Below are 23,013 nucleotides of genomic sequence, written 5' to 3'. Positions count from 1 at the left end.
ATTGCTTTGGAACTTGTGTGTGGAGTTGTTGGTTATTCGTAGAATTTGTTAGGTCACTTGCAGTTTGGATTATTTAATCTTAGAGTAAAATATTTGACCTTGTTGCACAGCTCTTGTCTGAGTCTAAATGTTGCAGGGATGAGTCTTCAACTTGAAGGATTATCTGGTCCTTTTGTCAAGTATAAGTGTACTGCAACAATAAATTGCATGTGATTCTATTTTCTAATGGAAAACTTAAGTTATCAGAAGTTGACTAGGCAATTGGGAGATAAGTGGAACAGATTTAGCAATGGTTCGGTATGGGCGGTCTGTCAGGGAGTGCGACCATCTCGATACTTCAGATTTTGGGTTTCGGGTAAGGTAGAAGTGGTTTTATGTAAGGGATTAAGGATTCGTTTATCATTGGTTTTGGAGAGTTCTGCTAACGTTGGGTTCGGTAGCCTTGGAAAGGTCGTTGTATGCTCGGGGTTGTGGTTGCGTTCGTCAGGCTATCTAGCATGCCTGGGATGGTATAGAGTGATTCCGAGGAAAAAGTTTTATTTAAGTGGGGGATAGTTGTAACACCTAGAATCTTGAGGAATAAATGTCAGGAGTAAATCCCTTTTTTTAGGATTGGACACGACATGTTTGAGGAGCCAACACCACTTGTCTAGATATGAAGAAGCGCGAATTTCATTTAAGGTCAACATGGCGTATTGCCTCTTAGAATACAGCGTGTTCACAACTGGAATGGAAACCCTATTCTTCCGTGTTTTCCCCCTATTTAAAGGAATAACGAGGTTTGGATTGTCCATCCTCAGCCCCTCAATTCCTGAAAGAAACCCTAATCATCATTCCCTCCCATTTTTTTTTCTAGTTTGGTGTTTTTGAAGCTAAAGAAGGAAGCATGTGGAGGTAGGAAGCAAGGATGCAACAAGAAAGCCCTCATTCTTTAGTTTGACACTCTTCTGGACCTTTGTAAGCGTCCAAGACTCGATCTTTATAATTCTAAGTTGTTAGATCTTGAGTTTTGTTCCTCTAGCTTCTTATTCTTGAATGATGGAATGGTTAGACCTCATAAAGCTGGCAACTTTATGAATCTCCAGGTTAAGACCAGTTAGTAGTGTTTTGGATCTAGATTATAATCAAGTTTGATGTCATGCATAGAGATTAGCTCATGAATTCCCATTTTGACCTAATTTGGGTTCAAGACGTCTATGTTTATAAAGCACCAACCTTTGGGATGGTTTTGGTGTTTGAATCACTTCTGGAAAGGATAGACCTCAGACTTTAAGGATTAAGTGCTTGTTGGTTAAACTCTTGCATTATTAAGATTTATGGATTGAGTTTTGAACCCTTTTTGGGTAGTCCTAATAGATAAACTTAATGTATTAAGCTATTGAAACTTAGTCAAACACGGCGTGTTTGCAAGACAACACGGAGTGTTGGATGGGGTTTTCCCGACTATTTGGATGATAGAGAAACACGACGTGGCCAATAGGCAACACGATGTGTTTGGTTAACATGGACTGTTGACTTTGACTTTGATCAGGGTGGACCATGGGATTTTTAGGCCATGTTTGGGCCTTTTTGGATTATTATGTTTGGGATTAAGTCCTGGTCCAAACTAGGTAAGGGGTAAATTGGTGATTTACCCTAGTAATGGTCTGATGGTTTGAATGGAAATCTAATTGTTGATTAGGTGTTGTTTTGATATTGATAGTTTAGGAGCTGGTCAACAAAGTACTAGGATTATATGCGTGATTCAGCAGTGCGAGGTGAGTCTCCTCACTGTGTTTAGCGGGACAAAGGCATCAATGCCGACCCATGATTTATTATGTTAGGATGCTAGATGTTTGTGTGACTCTTGTATGTGTATGTATTGGTATGTATGCCGAGCGAGGTTCGACGTTGGGCAGAACCCGGCGAATGTATTGTATTCTGTTATCTTTGTGATTATCACATGTGTTGGTAGGATAATGTGTTTGTATGTTGGGCAGGGCCCGTTATATGAGTGTGGGCATTGCATGTATCTTAGAGGGCGGGGGCCGATATGCGAGTGTGGGCGGGGCCCGTATCTTAGTGGGCGGCACTCGTTATATGAGTGTGGGTGGGGCCCATATCTCAGTGGGTGAGGCCCGATACACTCATTGGGGCGGGGATAATTATGTGCTTAGTTATGTATGGTTTGTAGTATCTTGGGGAACTCACTAAGCTTTGTCTTACGGTTTTCAATTTATGTTTCAAGTACTTCGGTTTTCAAATGGAAGAGTTCGGGATGATTGCAGAGCACACATCACATGGTTTCCGCTAATGAGATATTACTATGATAAATATAATGTTTGATACACTTATTTTCATTTGGGCTGTATGGATAATGTTTTGGAATACTGTTTGATTTACAAAATATGAAATTTTTGGATCATATTTTTGGTACGTTACATAATAAATACTATTTTATTGGATTATTGGATTATTAGTTTATTTTTAATTTATATTATTAATTCTTTTTAATTTTATTAGTTCCACCATAAAGTCGCCAGAATAAGGAAAATAATTTCCTCTCATCATTGAAAATCGTCGAGTTCACCATAAAACATCTTCATCGGAGGTCGGACATAAACCCACCAACCTTTTCTAACCAACGATAACGGTATTCAACTGCGATAACACCATTACCATCACCCGATCACCACCACCACTTTTAATGTTCATAAGAGTTTGTTGCACATTGTGTGAGATATGGAAGATTCCAGCGGGTTTTTGAAGAGGTTGTCGTAGGTGGCTACTTGTTATGTTGTTTGGAAAAGTTAATAAGGTTTACATCGAACCTCCGATGAAGGTGTTTGGAAGTGATTCCGATGATTTTCGTTGATGAGAGAAGGTGCTTTTATGTATTCTGACAACTTTGTGATGAAACTAATAAAATTAAAAATAATTAATATCATACAATAAAATTAAATTAATAATATAGTAATTAATATTTATTGTGTAAAGAAAATAATAAATTAAAGAGTAATATTCCAATAAAAGAATTAATCCTAAAAAAAAAACAAAAAAATTAACTAAAAGAAATTAATAATATGATAATATATTATATATTAGGATATAAATATTATAAACTAAAAATAATATTCATTAATATATAATAATCTAATAAAAATAATTACTCTAATAAACAAAATTAACTCAAATAAATTAATAATCCGATATATATATATATATATATATATATATATATATATATATATATATATATATATATATATATATATATACTACTTATAAAAGAAATCTAACTATTTCTATAAATAGATTGAATATAATAATATTATTTTTTTAAGACGTACAAACGATTAAGCTAATATTACAAACAACCATTAATAAAATAATATTAAATTTTAAATTTGTTTTGATTCCTTATATTTCTCAGCAAAATCCTAATTTCATGGTCATTCAAAATTTAAAACCTTTTCATCCTAATACGCTTCAACAAATATCCTTTAAATGTTGCATTTGCAGCTGATTAAAATATCTCATAGCAGACGTGTGTTTGTTCTCTCCACCTTATAAACCCTGCTATAAATCCCACTGCCATGAAGTATTTCCCTTATAAACCCTAATCGTTTTTCTCCCTCTCTTAGACGAAGACAATGTGTTTTTTTTAAGAAAAAAAGTTTGAAAATATTCCAATTTCTCAAAAAAATTTACCCCAAATGCGAAACTGGGTAAAATTTTCCATTTTGCGAAGACTACAGGGATGCGAAATGAAAATTCTGCACTTTTGTCTTTTTATGACCCCATTTTGCGAAGTTGGACCACTTATATTATTTCTTGAAAAGATCAGGTGCCAAATGCGAAACTCTAAGCTTTCTTCCCCAATTCGCATTTATACATTAAAAACTTCGCATTTTCATTCAAATTCTTCGCATCTTGCATCCATCCGTCTTTGAGTTCATTCACATTTCATCGCATTAACTGAGAAATTAATCAGTTGTCTCATATTCGCATTTCAGTTGTTTGAGAAACCCAGATACGAACCCAAATGCGAAACCCACTGATTTCAAATGCGAACCAACCAAAAATCATCAACCACGTACTTGTGTCACCAAATGCGAACTGAATATCACCATTAAATTCTCCTCGCATTCCATAGATGCGAACACAATCCAGATCTCCGACTCCAAGCTTGCGAAATCAAAATCAATTAACCTCAAACAAATCGTGAACTTCTTATGCGAACTGTTTTGACCCACAAAACCAAATGCGAACTCAATTGATGTCATATGCGAACTGATTTCATAGATGCGAACACAATTGATTTCATATGCGAATCCACATCCATCGATATGAAACCAATACCAGTTACAAGCAATTAGTAGCAACAACCATCGATCCTCTAATTTTCAATTACTCAGCCTTCGCTTTTCATACAACCCGTCGACCCTGAAAAATCGATAAACACCAAATGTCTCATTTTTAGATCGATTTTCTGATTAAATGTCATATTTGAAGAATGATCGATTTTCTGATTAAATGACCCCATTTTGCGAAGTTGGACCACTTATATTATTTCTTGAAAAGATCAGGTGCCAAATGCGAAACTCTAAGCTTTCTTCCCCAATTCGCATTTATACATTAAAAACTTCGCATTTTCATTCAAATTCTTCGCATCTTGCATCCATCCGTCTTTGAGTTCATTCGCATTTCATCGTATTAACTGAGAAATTAATCAATTGTCTCATATTCGCATTTCAGTTGTTTGAGAAACCCAGATACGAAGCCAAATGCGAAACCCACTAATTTCAAATGCGAACCAACCAAAAATCATCAACCACGTACTTGTGTCACCAAATGCGAACTGAATATCACCATTAAATTCTCCTCGCATTGTATAGATGCGAACACAATCCAGATCTCCGACTCCAAGCTTGCGAAATCAAAATCAATTAACCTCAAACAAATCGTGAACTTCTTATGCGAACTGTTTTGACCCACAAAACCAAATGCGAACTCAATTGATGTCATATGCGAACTGATTTCATAGATGCGAACACAATTGATTTCATATGCGAATCCACATCCATCGATATGAAACCAATACCAGTTACAAGCAATTAGTAGCAACCATCGATCCTCTAATGAGGAAACAGTTTCCTATTCGATTGTGCTTTGCAATGACAATCAATAAAGCTCAGGGACAAACAATTCCATATGTAGGTATCTATCTTCCAGAACCAGTATTCTCGCATGGACAACTTTATGTTGCATTGTCCAGAGGGGTTTCACGTTGCAATACAAAAGTATTAGTAAAGCCTAACGAAAATTCAAAAGGTGATGGGGTTTATACAGCAAATGTGGTATATAAAGAAGTATTGCACGATTAATATTTTGTGTCGTCTTGACTGGTTGCTTTTTATTGGTTATTTGATGCATGATGTAACAAATAACACCATAGTTTGATTATATTGTCTTCAACATGTACTTTTTTTTAACATAACAATTTTGTAATGGAAACATATCACCGAAAGAACTCACGTGCCCCGCCGCTTTGCGCGGGTAGACGGCTAGTATATATATATATATATATATATATATATATATATATATATATATATATATATATATATATATATATATATATATATATATATATATTAACTTTTGACTATTAAAAATATATCATAATTTCTATTTAAAAAAAAACCCTCATATTGAATTGAGAAATTAAATGTATTTTTATTTTTCTTCATATTTATCATCCTATTAATATAAAAAGATCATAAGTTTTATAAAATATTATTAATTTTATACAAAAAAAAAAAAAAATCTTATTGAATTACTATTTTTTAATAGTTCTTATGATTAGTGAGTTCTAAAACTCTTATTTTAAATCTGGCATGTACAACATCAAAAATTATTTGGGTTCAAAAATAAAATTAATAAACACCAAAATTTATTTCAATTCATAAAACGTTTTGTAATCTATACAATGTAATAAGATGCCTTATATATTAAGAGATTTTATAAAGTTAAAGAGATTTATATATGACTTTTTCAATAACTTGGTATATAATATGACATTTATCAGTTTATCTAACACAAGTTTATAACTAGTGAGAATCAATGTTATAAAATTAATTAAAATTTCATATTAAAAATTAAAATTATTAATCAATCGTTTTTAATAAATTATTATTTAAAAGAATTCTTTTTACTTATATAAAATTATAATCGTTGATTTAAATAAATACATGAAATTATATCACTTTATAGTTTGTATTAATTTAATTTAATTTTTTTAATCTAATATTATTAATTTAATATAATTAGAATGAAAATTTTAAATTTTGAAATTTAAAATTATGAATTAATTATTAATTTAATGTAATTAAAATTTAAAAATTGATATAAATAATTAATAGGTTGAAAAATGATATAAAAGATAACATATAATATTAATAATAAATTCTAATAATATAATATTTGTCAACGAACAAACATATTCTTTTCTTAGATTAAGAAAAGAAGATTTGCTAATTAGTATAGATAGTAAGAAAGTTTAAAATATTTATGATTTATCTGTGTTACAAACAAACAATTTCCAATCTAAGTTGATTATGGTTACTCTAAGAATATAGTTCGAAATTTTCGCATATGCCTACGTATGTCAAAAGGTTCCATATGCTGAAATACCTTTTGCACAGTTGAAATATTTGAAATACAAAAAGACACATAATGCTCAGAGATATAGATTATAAAATGTTTCTGCAAAATTTTCTTGATTTGACCACTCACCTATCTCCATCACTAGAATACACAAACATGCACTATCTACTTGTAAGGAAATTTACGCCATTTTTAAATTAAATTCAAGAAATCATATAAAAGAAAAGTTTTATGTGTGGGTAAATGAAAAAAAGTTTGGTAATAACTGCTTTTAGGATGGGAGAACTAATTTTTTAATATATATATATATATATATATATATATATATATATATATATATATATATATATATATATATATATATATCCCTACCTAATCAAATAGTAACACATTTGACACATATCAATCAATTAGAACTTCACATTAATTATTTGCCACTTGTCATTCTAAACTTTTTCCTCATTAATTAAATTTACACTAATTTACTTCTCCATTTTACACATATCAAACACGTCAACAAAAAATTTATTTGTAATATCTATTGCCTAATTTATTAATTTTTTATCATTGCTCAATAATTACCTTATAATTTAATTAAAATTATTTTTACATTTCTAATCCGTGGTGCCCACGGATTATAAACTAATATATATATATATATATATATATATATATATATATATATATATATATATACTATGTGTAAAACCCGTGTAATACATGGGATGATTAAAAAAAGATTAAATATCAAAATAAAACAATAAATATTTTTAAAATAAAATTTTAAATAAGGAATGAAAAACATATTAATTGCACTTAATTATCACATTTATTACATTTAATACTTCACATATACACACATAAATTATGTGACTTCAATTTTAAAAATTAAAAAATCTACAAATTAACATGTGAATTTTATTTTATTTGAAAAATATCACAAAATGATAAGTGTCAAAACTTATGAAAGATTGACATGTAATAAAATTGATATTCATTTATTATAGTATATATATATATATATATATTCTTAAATTTATATGAGACGGTCTAATTTTATGAAACCGTGAGATGCAACCCTAGCCACTTATTTTATAAATAAAAAAAATATTTTTAAAACGCAAAATAATTGAAAATTTTGATTTTTTTTTCAAATATTATTTTTGTTATTTATATTAACCAAAATAAAAATAAAAAAAGCTAACATTTTATTACATAATCTAGTAGAATATTAGAATATTTTATATATCTGACAAATGTAGTAGAATACTAGAATATTCTAACATTCTAAAAATGACATTAGAATATTTACATTGTAATATTATATTACAATATTTTACGTATTTTTTGAAAAAAAAGTAATTTTTATTTATTAATTAATTAATTTCTTTTGGTAAATAAAATGACAAAAATAATAATTAAAAAAATAACTTTTAGATTTTTTTCTTTTCATTTTGCATTTTAAAATTATTTTTAGATTGCGTGTCATGGTTTTTTACAAAATTAGTATTGTCTCAAATGAACCGGAACATATATATATATATATATATATATATATATATATATATATATATATATATATATATATATATATATTAGTTTATAGCTCATGGTAATTACAATTACAAAAATAATTAAATTTTAATAATAAAAACTTATAATGAGAAATCAATTATTTAAAATAAATTATTAATTAAACATGATTTTTAGGATTTTGAATATAGAAATAAAATTAATTATCAAAAATCATCAATGAAACTTACTTAAGATGTATTTAAATTTTTTCTAAAAATCTAGGATTAGATAAGTAAGTATTTAACTTATTATTAACATCAATACTTTTTATAAAATAAAAAATAATGATAAAATAATAAGTGTCATTTTTATAGAGCCTTTGAAAAAAAACGTAAATTATGCGAAAACACGAAAACAAAGAAGCCTATGAGATTCTATCACCTCCACCTTGTATTTTGGACAACAATTTATCGGTATTCTAGACTATATGATGATAATCGATGGTACATATTATATTTTGTTTCATATTAGCAAGGCATGTATTTTGACATTTTTATCATGAAAACTTGAATTTAAAAGTGGTTAATGACGTTATATAAAAAAAAAAAGAAACGATTGTTAAAATCACATTTAAATCTATATTAGCATAACACCCTCCCATGTAAACTTATTATCTTTAATTTATTGCTAATAAATTTAATTTCTAAATTAAATGTGTTTGAGTTTTATAAAATAAAATCTTTTTTCGTATTTTCGCAAAGTCGTTATGTTTTTGCGTGAACCTACTTATATATATATATATATATATATATATATATATATATATATATATATATATAGAGAGAGAGAGAGAGAGAGAGAGAGAGAAAGAAAGAAAGAAAGAAAGAAAGAAAGAAAGAGAAAGACCCAGGTTCAAATATGGATTGACATCTAGTGTGTGAATGTATAGACAATGTTATTTTGTAAGAATACAAAAAAATATATTGTTTGGTAATGTAAATATGTTTAATCTTATATAACTATTGCATTATCACGCATTCTAACTAATTAAATCGTTTATTAGGTTATTATAATTTTTTTTATTATTCTCATTTTGTTAGAAAATTATCAAACTGTTTATTGAGTTGTATTCTGTAAGAATGAAAATGAGTAAAAAAGATGCGTGAGAACAAAAATGAATAAGAATTATTGAGAATGCATGATAGTGATGATAGTTGTGTAAGTTTCCAATGAGAACAATTATATAATTGAGAACATGATAATGTTTATTGAGTTGTATCTACACGTCCGCACAATAGTTGTCCATACACATAACAACATATATATATATATATATATATATATATATATATATATATATATATATATATATATATATATATATATAAGGTTTTGTTCAAATGAGAACAATTATGTAATTGAGAATACGAGAACGCTGCGGGGATTCGATGTTCCATCTTAGCCACATATTTACACATTAATTTTTTATATAAAAATGAAAAAATATAAAATATTAATTAAACTTATAGAGAAAAAAATATGGTTATTATTAAACCACCACCACTATCATCCAACACCACCGCCAACCACCTCCATCACCCAGTACTGCACACCACCACCACCACTCGACACCCATAGCCACCACTAACCATACCCAACATCCACCACCCACACCCACTACCTAACACCCGCACTGTCACACCCCAAAATCAAGAACGGCGGAAACGTTCTAGGGCGGAGGACGTCATGTAAGTATCACAACACAGTAAATGTAAATAACCAAACAACATCATCCATTGCATTAAATATATAATTTTAATACAAGCGTGTTCTGTACAGTATAGACACCAAAAATAATGTATATCAAAATAATAAGATGAGTCTTGAATGCGCTCCATCTTCTCAAAAGCTGGCCTCGGTACCTGTCTACTGGTGACCTGAGAATACAAGTTATTTTGAAAGAGTTTATCAACATTAAGCTGGTGAGTTCATAAGTATTTTAGTGTCGGTATTTGTTATCCAAAAATGTTTGAACATGTATCAAGTATAAGTTTGTAAAATGTATGTAAAGGTTTGCAATTGTTTGTAAAAGTTTGAATCTCTCAGAAAAACCTATATTTTCTATTAAAGTAGCCTTCTACCAAGGCTTAACTGTTTTGTATGCTCGTTTGATGTAAAAGTGTGTAATTTCCCAAGTGTAACTATCATTTAACAAAATATAGTTTGTACATTATCGTTTAAGTGAGGTTATCACTAAAATATGTAATGGGTAAATCATTGTAGTACTGTAGCCTTGTATTATAAGGACTACTGTTATAATAACTACCTTAAACCGGATTTATATTAAGGCATTATGTGATAAATTGCACCATACTATCGACTAGTAACAACGACATAATGAATGGGCGTAATAACAGAATGACATTTGGCACCAGCAGACCTGCAGGTCCGGCTGTAGCTAGTAGCAAGGTGTAGGATTGTCAATCCAGTATAGATCTATACGCAAACTCACGCTCTCCCTCCAAGAGAATTTTGGCTACAACTCGAGCCATGACATTTAAGTCATGCTCCGATTTAAATCACAATAATTAAAGTATTCATGTATATGTAATGTTTCTCGTTCTAGTATAGTTGTATATGTATTGTTTCTAGCATCGTTGTATATGTATTGTTTCTAGTATAGTTGTATATGTATTGTTTCTAGCATCGTTGTATATGTATTGTTTCTAGTATAGTTGTATATGTATTGTTTCTAGTCTAGTAGTATATGTATCGTTTCTAGTATAGTTGTATATGTATCGTTTCTAGTATAGTTGTATATGTATTGTATTACCCCGATGGTAACTAGCTATTGATGTACTGGTAAATATGAATATGGAAGTACTTTTATGTCTATACATGTATATATGATATATAACTAATATGGAAACGACCCTTGGATGGTCACCCGAAATCCCACCAGACCACATCTCAGTGCGCGAAAAGGAACTAGGGCGGATGGCCTTCCTAAGCCCTTTAAACATTACTTATATATATATATATATATATATATATATATATATATATATATATATATATATATATATACATATATGGGCATACAATTTATAAGAAGTAAAACAAAGTTTAATAAAAGCATTTGATAAGTAAAAAGAGTTTGTAAAACATTTTGAAGTGAAACAGTTTGATAAACAGTTGAACAGTGATAAAATCATTGGTTTTCTAGTTATTAATCACATGTGATTAATGCAATCACATGTGATTGATGCAATAACTAATAGTATTTAACTTGTATCCCCCCCCCCCCATAAAGTATTTAAAACATTTAAAACATTTCAAAGGTTGATTAAAGGGGTGTGAACTCACTTGTGGTGAGTAGACTGGATTGATGTATCGGGTACCGTGCTAGGTGGCAAACGGAGACTTGTTCGCACGTTCGAGCCTAGTTATCATATAATGAGCATATATATAACTAATTAGCCAAATAATAACTTAACAAAGTAAGTTAAGACACTTAGGAACATGTAAACACTTTATATAAGTGTTATAGGTCCTAATGGTTGCATCTAAGTTGATACGGGACAAGGCAAGAGGGGTTTAATGCACCAATGACCGTGTATATGAGTTCACTACCCAAAAAACCCCACCCTTTGGAGTTTACGGCCGTGAAACCATGATTTTACGGCCGTGAACTCCTCACTTGGTGGTTTTGGGTGTTTTGAAGTGTTATCTTGGTCCTAGAATAAGTCTAGCCTTGTTGGAATAATCCTTGAAGTAGTTTAAGGCCTTGAAATGCTCATTTGGGGAGTTTACGGTCAAAGGACCATATCCCCTAGAGTTTACGGTCGTAAACTCCTATGGGGTGTTGGTTTTAATTCATTTGAGGCCCTTGTACATGTAGGATAGCTTCTATGTTTTTATCTAAGGCTAAAGGGGACATTAGGCACACTTTTGTGTCATTACTTGGAGTTTACGGCCCAAGATATGTTCCTTGGCCGTAAACTCCCTTTAAGGGATGATTTTGATGTCTTTTGTTCCCCATTAACGTCCCAAGTAGTCAAGGTTAATTGTCTTTAGGCTTTAAGAGTGTTTAGGGCATCTTTAACACTTGAAAAAGGGGTTTACGGCCCAAGATCTTTCCTTGGCCGTAAACTCCTAAAACCCTTTGATTTTGAAGTGTTTTGGTGTCCAAATTAAGCACAAGCATTAGAGGGTAAAGTCCTTAAGCTTTAGGGGGTGATTTAGGGCATTTATAACCCTTAAAAAGGGGTTTACGGCCCAAGAGAGTTCCTTGGCCGTAAACTCCTATAACTAGGGTTTCTTTGTTGATTTCTAGTCTCAAATGTTTATACATTAACCCCTAAACAAGTTGTCTAACATGGAATCGGGACTAGGAAGCCTTTAGGCTCCGTTTTGGAGTTTACACCCCAAGAACATTCTTGGGCCGTAAGCTCCCGAATCTTGTATTTTGGACATGTAAACAATGTTATAAAGCATATAACAAGTATTAAAACACATTTAGGAAAGTAGACTCACAATCCGGGATGAATACCTGAAGATCCGTCAGAGAGAATTGGCTTTTCTCTAGTTGGAATTCTGAATAATGAATTAATTAAATTCAGAAATCTATTTATAGTCCTGAAATATTTTGACAAAAAATATTTTTATTTCGGAAGTCGGACTATAACATTATGAAACTTACAGTGTTCAAGTTTCACAAATACAGGAGCATCCACTCTCCTGATATATCCAGAAACGTAAACCCTAATGTACACAAACTTGTTCGGACAAGTCTGAAAATCACTGAAACTGGACTAGCTTCTATTGAATAGATAATGTTCGTACAAATGGAATTTCGGGTTGTCACATCATCCCCTCGTTAGAAGGAATTTCATCCCGAAATTAGAATTTAAGAAAATAAGAAGTTACAAATAACTAAGCGAAAAGATGAGGGTATTTCAGTTTCATCTGATCCTCGCGTTCCCAAGTGAATTCCGGTCCTCGCTTGGCATTCCAGCGAACCTTCACGATAGGGATATGGCTTTGCTTCGTCTGCTTGACCTCACGGTCCATGATCTCTATAGGTTCTTCCACGAAGTTGAGGCTCTCGTTGATTTCGATCTCGTCAAGTGGGATTACGAGAGTCTCGTTGGACAGACACTTTTTCAAGTTAGATACGTGGAATGTAGAATGTACGTTACGAAGTGTGTCGGGTAGATCGAGTTTGTAAGCTACGGGGCCGACTCTTGCGAGAATCTCGAAAGGCCCTATGTACCTAGGATTAAGCTTCCCACGCTTACCGAAGCGTATCAAGCCCTTCCAGGGTGAGACTTTGAGAAGGACTCGGTCTCCCACCTGAAATTCCAAAGGTTTTCTTCGTTTATCAGCGTAGCTCTTCTGTCGGTCTCTAGAGGCTTTCAATCGTTCACAAATCTGAACGATCTTCTCTATCGTTTCCCGAATGATTTCCGGACCAGTGAGAGTACTGTCGGAAGCTTGCCCTAGAGCCAATTGAGTATCACCCACCTCAGTCCAGCACAGAGGGGATCTGCACTTTCGGCCGTAGAGGGCTTCAAATGGTGCTGCCTTTATGCTCGTGTGATAACTGTTGTTGTAGGAAAATTTGACGAGGGGTAAATGGGTATCCCATGCTTTACCGAAATCAATCACACAGGCTCGCAACATATCTTCCAGTGTTTGGATGGTCCTCTCACTCTATCCGCCGGTCTATGGATGGTAGGCTGTGCTCATGTCTAGCCTTGTTCCTAGGGAATGTTGTAATGATTGCCAGAATCTTGAGGTGAACCTACTATCTCGATCGGAGATAATGGATATAGGCACACCATGTAGTCGTACGATTTCCCTAATGTATGTTCTCGTCAGTTTCTCCATCTTGTCGGTTTCTTTGATAGGCAGGAAGTGTGCAAACTTGGTCAATCTATCGACGATGATCCATATGGTATCAAGTCCACCCGTTGTCTTGGGCAACTTGGTTATGAAATCCATAGTGATCCGCTCCCACTTCCATTCTGGAATCTCTGGTTGTTGCAGTAAACCGGAGGGCTTCTGGTACTCGACCTTAACCTTTGCGCAAGTAAGGCATTTACTTACGAAGGTAGCAATCTCTGCTTTCATATTAGGCCACCAGTATAGCTTTTTAAGATCCAGATACATCTTATCTGAACCTGGGTGGATGGAATACCGAGTGTTGTGTGCCTCGGTCATGACTAAGTCTCAGAAACCACCGTGTTTCGGTGTCCAGATCCGGTCCATGAAGTATAAGGCTCCGTCACCCTTGGCTTCTAAATTCTTGTCCATTCCCCTAAGGGATTCACTCGTCACATTTTCAGGTTTCATGGCTTCAAGTTGGGCCGCCTGAATTTAGTTAGACAAGTGTGAATGGATGGTTATTGACAATGATTTGACTTTGCGACCAGAATATTCTTTCCGACTCAGGGTGTCTGCTACTACGTTGGCTTTACCCGGATGATAACGAATATTGCATTCGTAATCACTGCGTAGCTCGACCCACCGTCATTGTCTCATGTTGAGCTCCTTCTGATCGAATATGTGTTGTAAACTCTTGTGGTCGGTAAAGATAGTGCTCTTCGTTCCATACAAGTAATGTCACCAGATCTTCAGAGCAAACACCACTGCTCCCAGTTCAAGATCGTGGGTTGTGTAGTTAACTTAGTGTGTCTTCAACTATCTGGAGGCGTAGGCGATGACCTTACCTCGCTGCATCAGAACACACCCGAGCCCTTGGTTCGATGCATCGCAATAGACTACGAAGTCTTCTATCCCTTCGGGGAGAGATAGTATTGGCGCGGTGCACAAGGCTCGCTTGAGCATTTGGAACGCTCTCTCTTGTTTCTCTTCCCAGTCAAAGGCCACGCCTTTCTGGGTTAGGGTTGTAAGAGGTTTCGCTATTCGGGAGAAGTTATGAATGAATCTGCGGTAGTAGCCAGCAAGACCTAGAAATTGACGAATTTCTGTCGGTGTCTTGGGGTGCTGACCAGTTCTCAATGGCTTTAATTTTGGATGGGTCCACGTGGATTCCCTCTTCGCTTACCACGTGTCCTAAGAATTCGACTCTTCGGATCCAAAATTCACATTTCGAGAACTTCGCATAAAGTTTCTCCGTTCGTAAAGTTCCTAAAACTAGTCGTAGGTGATCGCCATGCTCTTCCATACTTCGTGAGTAGATCAGGATGTCATCAATGAAAACGATGACGAAATGATCCAAGTAAGGTCGGCATACTCTGTTCATCAGGTCCATGAAGACTGCTGGCGTATTGGTTAATCCGAATGGCATCACCACGAACTCGTAGTGTCCGTAACGAGTTAGGAAGGCTGTCTTGGGAACATCCTCCTCGAGCACTCGTAACTGGTGATATCCGGATCTTAGATCAATTTTGGAAAAATAGTTCGCCCCTTGCAGTTGGTCAAATAGATCGTCTATGCGAGGCAGAGGGTAACGATTTTTGACCGTTAGTTTGTTGAGTTCTCTGTAGTCGATACACATACGGAATGATCCGTCTTTCTTCTTAACGAACAAGACCGGTGCTCCCCAAGGTGAGAAGCTTGGTCTGATGAAGCCCTTGCTGAGCAGTTCGTTAAGTTGACCAGATAATTCCTGCATCTCTGCTGGTGCTAAGCGGTAGGGCGACTTGGCTATTGGGGTATCTCCTGGGACTAAGTCGATTCTGAACTCGACCTGTCGTTGAAGAGGTAATCCAGGTAGTTCTTCTGGGAAAATGTCAGGGAAGTCGCTCACTACTGGAATGTTCTTAAGTTCTTTCGTTTCGAGGTTCGTGTCGACGACGTGAGCAAGGAATGTGTGGTATTCTTTGTGCAGATATTTCTGTGCTTGAATACTTGATATAATGCGAAGACTCGCACCAGGTTTGTCGCCGTAGACTATAAGAGTTTCGTTAGACGGAAGGTTTAGTCGGACTGCTTTCTCGAAGCACATGATGTCGGCGCGATGAAGACTCAACCAATCCATGCCGATGATAACATCGAAGCTTTTTATTGAGACCGACATGAGGTCGATTGGGAATGAATGGTTATCTAGGGTTAGGATACATCCTAAGTATATGCTACTGGTGTTTTCTGTTTTTCCATTAGCCATTTCTACTGTGAATTGTTCTTTAAGTGCGTGTGGTTGTGGTTTAAGCATGCGAGCAAATTTGTGGTTCACGAAGCTTTGCTCCGCTCCACTATCGAACATAATGCATGCATAGGAGTTATCGAGGAGGAACGTACCAGTCACCACTGTCGAGTCAGCAACTGCTTCCCCGTGGCCTATAGCTAGTACGTCCCTGCTCCTCCAGCATTTCTCGCTTTGGGGCAGTCCCTCCTATAGTGGCCTGTTTCGCCTCATCCATAGCAGGTCGGGCTTGCGCCGGAGCCGGGGACTTGTGTGATCGGTTGTGCCGGGAATTTACAGAAACGGACGGTGTGTCCTTTCCTATTGCATTTAGAGCGCTGCATTTCACGGCAGGGGCCGTTGTGGTGGAAGTTGCATTTGTTGCACTTCGGCAAACTTCCAGCATACTGCTTCATCGGAGCAGTAGCAGCAGTAGGGGTTACCGCGGCATGTACTGCCACAATTTGCTGCTTCTTGGCAGCTCGCTGCCTCTTCTTGTCATCCCAGAAATTCCGCTTGGTGTCAGCGGGTTTGGAAGGTTCCGAGATGGCTAGGGTTGTTGTGGTTGCAGGGGTTTTGACACCATGGTCAATGAGTCGCTGTGCCAGTCGCTTGGCACTATCGAAGGTAGCGGGGTTTGATGATAGGACATTCCCCTGATACGGAGGCACTAGCCCCCATATGTACCGTTGGATCTTCTTCCCTTCAGTGGGAACTATATTACGGCAGAGGGCCACCAGTTCGCTAAACCGGGCAGTGTAAGCAACAATGTTGGTGCCCTTCATGGTCAGGCTCCAAAGCTCCTGCTCTAGTTTCTGGATCTCGCCCCTCGCGCAGTATTCCTCAATCAGGAGGTCTTTCATCGTATCCCATCCTATGTCCTTGGCCACGACGAGAGTTAGAGATTTAACGTGGCCGTTCCACCACGTCAGTGCCTTCCCTTCGAAGGTGCATGCGGCATATTTGACTTTGCTCGCAGCAGGGCAAGAACAAATTTCGAAGACTGATTCAGTCTTCTCGAACCATTGCGAGAGGGCAATGACTCCGCCGGTCCCATGAAAGGACTTCGGGTTGCAGTTGGTGAAATCCTTGTAAGAGCACTCTCTCGAGCGCACAGGAGTTTCAACCGGAATGGAGTTAACCGGGGTTCCACCTCTGTTGGCATCAGTAGAGTGATACTGTGCCATGGCAGTTGCCACTGCTGCAGCTACGACAACATTTAGGGCTGCTGTATCGATGACCGGAGGTGGTGGAGGTGGTGTAGGTATAGGGTTATTCCGGGTAGATTTGCGAGGAGGCATCTTTCAGCTATAAGTTTATAAAGATGAGAAAGGTGGTAAGAATCAATTTGTAAGTAAGGTGAGAATGATACATGGACTAACTAACCATAGCCCAACAATAGAGTGAGTGTTTGAGAACATAACAAGTAAGATGTGTAGGAAAACCCAAATGTAAAGATTCTTCCCACAAAGTAGGTAGTTGTCAATAATACTGGCATTACTAATGTAATGAGTTCAATGAAAATTGACCTAATAGTAGGTCTTACATCATACCATACGGAAAGTTTGATAGTTCTTAGATTCTTAATTAGAGTACTGAATGTTAGGAATATTTTACAGATAAGTGCCACTTAGAGCACAGATGTTAAAGGCTAATCCTTAACCCAAAAGATAATGATGTACTAGACATCATCTAACGGCTATGAGTATTCCTCGGGAGAACCCTGAGGTCTCTCATTTGTCGGACCACCTCTTGAAGGTGTCGTTCATGAGCCCTTTGACGAGCTCGCAGTTCCATGACTTCAGCTTGTGAGGCAACCAGACGTTGTTGTAGGGTTTCATTGGTTCTCCGGTTCCGTTCCATGTCTTCTTCGAGACGGCGAATGCGGACTGTGTTGACACCAGAGTTGGCATCAATCTCCACGACCCGGTCGATGGCTGCTCGACCTTGCTCGACATTACGAGCTATTTTGCGGATAATGACAGGTAGAGCTCGGTCAGCAGAGCCACCATCACTGACGTTGTAAAAGGTTCGGTCCCCAAAGTATGGTAAGGGTTGACCCTGTTTGTCACTCCAGCGATTCAAGTTATCTACCCACAAGGGAGTGGGACCTAGAAAAGCTGGTCGAGGGTTGTTATTCGGGGCTTGACCTACTGGAGGTAGGTTGTTGAATTCTAGCTCAGAGTCTGATCCATCCGAGAAGCCTTCAGCTTGATGATCATCCAACGGGATTTGGTGTTCATCGTCAGACTCTGCTTCGAGCCATCCTGCGTTGCCTTCATTTGGAAAGTACGGGTCGCCGTGATGGAATCCAGCCATTTAAATCTACGCGAGAAGAGAGGTATAAAGATATAGTATACATGTAGTTGGTAGTACAAAATACACCTATAGTATTTTAAGTTTAGGTTCTACTGATCTTCTTGTGGTATTGTTGGTAAGTTTTTAGACTTGTTAACACATCACAACCATTCTAGGGCATATGCTAATCACTCCTCAGACCAAAATAGTTGATCAGGCTATGCCTTTCCCAGGACTGACCATATATCCCCGAGCTTACCTGTGATATTTAACAATCGTAATACTTTTGTTCTTGTCGTTGTGACACTGGTTTTAGTATGAATCTAGACTAGTATACTTAATTCAATATTTTAGTATTTTAAGTATGGGCTCTTGGTCAGAGTGTTTTTATCCAAATGGGTTTATAGTTTAGTATATCTTTTATGGGTTGATATACTTGATTCACTATAAACAATGCTCTGATACCAATGTGTCACACCCCAAAACCAAGAACGGCGGAAACGTTCTGGGGCGGAGGACGTCATGTAAGTATCACAACACAGTAAATGTAAATAAGCAAACAACATCATCCATTGCATTAAATATATAATTTTAATACAAGCGTGTTCTGTACAGTATAGACACCAAAAATAATGTATATCAAAACAATAAGATGAGTCTTGAATGCGCTCCATCTTCTCAAAAGCTAGCCTCGGTACCTGTCTACTGATGACCTGAGAATACAAGTTATTTTGAAAGAGTTTATCAACATTAAGCTGGTGAGTTCATAAGTATTTTAGTGTCGGTATTTGTTATCCAAAAATGTTTGAACATGTATCAAGTATAAGTTTGTAAAATGTATGTAAAGGTTTGCAATTGTTTGTAAAAGTTTGAATCTCTCAGAAAAACCTATATTTTCTATTAAAGTAGCCTTCTACCAAGGCTTAACTGTTTTGTATGCTCGTTTGATGTAAAAGTGTGTAATTTCCCAAGTGTAACTATCATTTAACAAAATATAGTTTGTACATTAACGTTTAAGTGAGGTTATCACTAAAATATGTAGTGGGTAAATCATTGTAGTACTGTAGCCTTGTATTATAAGGACTATTGTTATACTAACTACCTTAAATCGGATTTATATTAAGGCATTATGTGATAAATTGCACCATACTATCGACTAGTAACAACGACATAATGAATGTTCGTAATAACGGAATGACGTTTGGCACCCGCAGAACTGCAGGTCCGGCTGTAGCTAGCAGCAAGGTGTAGGATTGTCAATCCAGTATAGATCTATACACAAACTCACGCTCTCCCTCCAAGAGAATGCTGGCTACAACTCGAGCCATGACATTTAAGTCATGCTCCGATTTAAATCACAATAATTAAAGTATTCATGTATATGTAATGTTTCTCGTTCTAGTATAGTTGTATATGTATTGTTTCTAGCATCGTTGTATATGTATTGTTTCTAGTATAGTTGTATATGTATTGTTTCTAGCATCGTTGTATATGTATTGTTTCTAGTATAGTTGTATATGTATTGTTTCTAGTCTAGCTGTATATGTATCGTTTCTAGTATAGTTGTATATGTATCGTTTCTAGTATAGTTGTATATGTATTGTATTACCCCGATGGTAACTAGCTATTGATGTACTGGTAAATATGAATATGGAAGTATTTTTTATGTCTATACATGTATATATGATATATAACTAATATGGAAACGACCCTCGGATGGTCACCCGAAATCCCACCAGACCACATCTCAGTGCGCGAAAAGGAAATAGGGCGGATGGCCTTCCTAAGCCCTTTAAACATTACTTATATATATATATATATATATATATATATATATATATATATATATATATATATATATATATATATATATATATATACATATATGGGCATGCAATTTATAAGAAGTAAAACAAAGTTTAATAAAATCATTTGATAAGTAAAAAGAGTTTGTAAAACATTTTGAAGTGAAACAGTTTGATAAACAGTTGAACAGTGATAAAATCATTGGTTTTCTAGTTATTAATCACATGTGATTAATGCAATCACATGTGATTGATGCAATAACTAATAGTATTTAACTTGTATTCCCCCCCCCCCCCCCATAAAGTATTTAAAACATTTCAAAGGTTGATTAAAGGGGTATGAACTCACTTGTGGTGAGTAGATTGGATTGATGTATCAGGTACCGTGCTAGGTGGCAAACGGAGACTTGTTCACACGTTCGAGCCTAGTTATCATATAATGAGCATATATATAACTAATTAGCCAAATAATAACTTAACAAAGTAAGTTAAGACACTTAGGAACATGTAAACACTTTATATAAGTGTTATAGGTCCTAATGGTTGCATCTAAGTTGATACGGGACAAGGCAAGAGGGGTTTAATGCACCAATGACCTTGTATATGAGTTCACTACCCAAAAAACCCCACCCTTTGGAGTTTACGGCTGTGAACCCATGAGTTTACGGCCGTGAACTCCTCACTTGGTGGTTTTGGGTGTTTTGAAGTGTTATCTTGATCCTAGAATATGTCTAGCCTTGTTGGAATAATCCTTGAAGTAGTTTAAGGCCTTGGAATGCTCATTTGGGGAGTTTACGGTCAAAGGACCATATCCCCTAGAGTTTACGGTTGTAAACTCCTATGGGGTGTTGGTTTTAATTCATTTGAGGCCCTTGTACATGTAGGATAGCTTCTATGTTTTTATCTAAGGCTAAAGGGGACATTAGGCACACTTTTGTGTCATTACTTGGAGTTTACGGCCCAAGATATGTTCCTTGGCCGTAAACTCCCTTTAAGGGATGATTTTGATGTCTTTTGTTCCCCATTAACGTCCCAAGTAGTCAAGGTTAATTGTCTTTAGGCTTTAAGAGTGTTTAGGGCATCTTTAACACTTGAAAAAGGGGTTTACGGCCCAAGATCTTTCCTTGGCCGTAAACTCCTAAAACCCTTTGATTTTGAAGTGTTTTGGTGTCCAAATTAAGCACAAGCATTAGAGGGTAAAGTCCTTAAGCTTTAGGGGGTGATTTAGGGCATTTATAACCCTTAAAAAGGGGTTTACGGCCCAAGAGAGTTCCTTGGCCGTAAACTCCTATAACTAGGGTTTCTTTGTTGATTTCTAGTCTCAAATGTTTATACATTAACCCCTAAACAAGTTGTCTAACATGGAATCGGGACTAGGAAGCCTTTAGGCTCCGTTTTGGAGTTTACACCCCAAGAACATTCTTGGGCCGTAAGCTCCCGAATCTTGTATTTTGGACATGTAAACAATGTTATAAAGCATATAACAAGTATTAAAACACATTTAGGAAAGTAGACTCACAATCCGGGATGAATACCTGAAGATCCGTCAGAGAGAATTGGCTTTTCTCTAGTTGGAATTCTGAATAATGAATTAATTAAATTCAGAAATCTATTTATAGTCCTGAAATATTTTGACAAAAAATATTTTTATTCCGGAAGTTGGACTATAACATTATGAAACTTACAGTGTTCAAGTTTCACAAATACAGGAGCATCCACTCTCCTGATATATCCAGAAACGTAAACCCTAATGTACACAAACTTGTTCGGACAAGTCTGAAAATCACTGAAACTGGACTAGCTTCTATTGAATAGATAATGTTCGTACAAATGGAATTTCGGGTTGTCACACACACCCACCACCACCCACCACTACCACCCCACCTACCACTCACCATGTACACCTATTATCACCAACTACCACCACCAACACCACCCATACCTAACACCCATCACCACTCACCATCACCATCACTGCCACCATCACCACCCAATACCCATCGCCACCACCACCACCACCAATCACCATCGCCACCCAACACCTTCCTCAACTGACTACACCAAACACCATCGTCCAACTATCCTTAGTACCCACTACCGCACACCATACACCACCCACCACCACCACCAACCATTAGCTTCCACAACTCCTACCACCACCACCACCACCATCCACTAACCACTAACACTCACCCACCACTAACACTCACCATAACCACCATCACCTTCACACATCACCGTACCCCCACCTTAGCTCACTCAAGCCTCCACCGCCCTACAACGCTACCAACACCAATACCCACTACTACTGTTACGTACAACTTTGACCCTTAACCAACCCTTATCACCCTACCAACACCACCACCACCCACCACCAACTTGGACCCCACTTTGACCTCCCCACCACCACTATATGCAATTAAGTTATTTACATGTGATTAAACTATCGGTTTATATATGATTATAGTATGTTATTTATATTTGATTAACCATGTTATTCACATGTGAATATGCACATAATGAATTTTATTATTTTTTAATAACTTTTCTTATTAAATTTCATGTGCTTAAACCATGTTATTCACATATGATAAT

Source organism: Lactuca saligna, chromosome 7, assembly GCF_052625555.1.
Source record: "Lactuca saligna cultivar CGN05327 chromosome 7, ASM5262555v1, whole genome shotgun sequence".
Lineage (NCBI taxonomy): Eukaryota > Viridiplantae > Streptophyta > Magnoliopsida > Asterales > Asteraceae > Lactuca > Lactuca saligna.
This window is presented reverse-complemented; position numbering follows the sequence as displayed.